The sequence below is a fragment of the Monopterus albus genome, unplaced genomic scaffold (genome assembly GCF_001952655.1).
Source record: "Monopterus albus unplaced genomic scaffold, M_albus_1.0 scaffold290.1, whole genome shotgun sequence".
In the NCBI taxonomy this organism is placed as follows: Eukaryota; Metazoa; Chordata; class Actinopteri; order Synbranchiformes; family Synbranchidae; genus Monopterus; species Monopterus albus.
Window position 1 is genome coordinate 260,052 of NW_018128170.1, and position 2,460 is coordinate 262,511.

Consider the following 2,460-nt stretch of genomic DNA (forward strand, 5'->3'; position numbering starts at 1 on the left):
CCTGCTGCACTTGTTATGAGAATGAGGTAGTGCCAAACAAAGAAAGAAACAAAAAACCCACCCTATGAGTCTAATTTAATCACAGGCCTTGATCTTTGCTACAGTTTGTTGTGTCTTTACTTTCCTCCCAGCAAACAGGAGCAGTTAGCTTGTTCATTATCAAACTGCTTTGATCAATGAGAATGACTTTTTTTTTTTAAACTTATTCAGGAAAATGTTGTTCACACATTTACATGCAGCATGATAACAATCCAAAAGCTGACTGTCAGGCAAATGATGCCAGTGTTAGGCTACATGTAGACATAGTCAGTGTGCGTGATGGAAGCCAGACTAGCCCAGAACTGTGGAAGATCTCCTCAATGATGGTCATGCTGCAGAAATAGGACAGGACAACAGGGGATTGCTGTAGAGGGGGAGGGGTGACAGTGTCCCAGTAACAGCAGGAAAGGAGGGCACCCGTGTCCCAAATGCCCAAAAGAGGTCACATTCACAATGACTCTTCATTCTTTACCTCCACAGGTCTGGGTGACGGTAGAAGAGATCTGTTGATGGTGCTGGGGTTGAGCTGAAGGGAGATTTTCCTCTGGGCTTCAGCTGGTTTCATAACTACATTAACTGGAAACCCCATCCTAGAATTAAAGGAAAAAAATCCATTTTATTTTATACTGATTTGTGAGTTTGGACCTGTCTCTTTTAAAGCCAAGCAGCTGAAAGTGGAGACCATGATACAGTGCAAACTTTGATCTCAGTGCACGTTTTGGGGAGTTTTTCCTCAGTGGTCAGAACAGAGTGCACGTCATAAGCTATACAAATTGTAAAGCCCCTTAAGGCAAATTTGTGATATGTGATTGTATACAAAATTGATTCGATATTATGTTTTTTAGACATCTTTGGTTAATAAAATGTCAAAAATGCTGAACAATGCCGTGTATTCTACAATAAGCCCAAGATGACATCTTGTTTCAATCAATCAACAGTCCAATGTCGAAGATAATACATTTAAAGTGATGTACAGCAAAGTGAAAACAGCAGAGAGCTGGTACTGATCAAAATGATCAATTAACTTGTCACACAGAGTAATCCATTCATCGACTAATCGTTTCATCTCCAAACAAACCCTGCTCCATAGACAGCCATTAATGCAAACAGCTCCTCAGACTATATGATTTAATTGGAATATAGGGATATTAATTGTTAATGGCTCAAGTACACATAGCCTACTGTCACCTATGGACTTTTGCTATTGCCTTCTTAACAGCTAACGGAGAGAGTTGTCTTATTTTAGAGATGCTAACTTTACCACCCAAAAATAACTAAACCAGTAGCCTTTATATGCAATCTCTTGATGATTTCCCCTTTAACAATACCAATTTCCAAAATTAAAAACCGGAAAATGTCTAAGCTAAACTAGTAGACAGGTGAAACATGAGCACTGACCTTGGTGTGAGTGGGTCCGAAATGATGCGGAGATATTTCCTCCGTGGTTTGAGCTGCAGCAGAACACAATGGTAAACAAAAGCCAGGAGCTTCTTCGGTGACACACTTACGTCTCCTAAACTGGTCGTATCCCGTTATCATTCTGTAAAGAGAGGGCGCACCGGTTGAGGACACATTTAGAAACGAATAAGCCGACAAACTCACAGCCCCCTTCTCTTCCCCCCGTACACTCGGAGAGGAGAGAAGGGGTCTTGTCCTCTCCTTCGTACACCCTCCTCTCTACGCCATTTTCACTGTGCTACTACCGGCCAACGAAAAACTGCGCTGATTGTGCTGGAGACCTGTCAATCAAATTTAAAACCCGCCCCGGACGTACTTCTGGTGTTTCCTCCTGACGGTTGCTAGCGAAACGCAAGCTGAACAAAAGTCTGAATTTATCAAGTGCAGGCAAACACGCACTCTTAAAAGCAGACCCATCCATCCCTCACCTATACCGCTTATTCCCGAATAGGGTCGCGGCCGAGGGCTGGAGCCTGTCCCAGCTGACATTAGGCGCGAGGCGGGTTAGTCATAGTAACATCACAATAAAAATGTGATGAGAAAGATGAGAAACTATCCTGGACACATGCATACTGTACACATTATACCTGCACATACACTCTCTCTCACACACACACACACACACACACATATATATTTTACCGTTTACAAAATAACACTGGCAACAACGGAAATAGCTGGAAGTTGTTTAACTTAGTTTTTTTCCATGTAATAATTTTGCTGTCAACTAATTACAGCTTATTACACAGTATCTTCCCTTGAAATGTGGTAGAGCCGCTGGTTATTAATGGACCTACTTAAATAAGGAGTATAATTATGCATTTGCACTGGTTTAGATTTGTTATATCTTTAAGATGATGAAAACAATGTTTTTCTGACCTGGACCTACCATAACAAACACAGATACAAAAACTAAACATACAACAGCAGGCCTCCACCAGGCCAATAATATTTACCAATAAA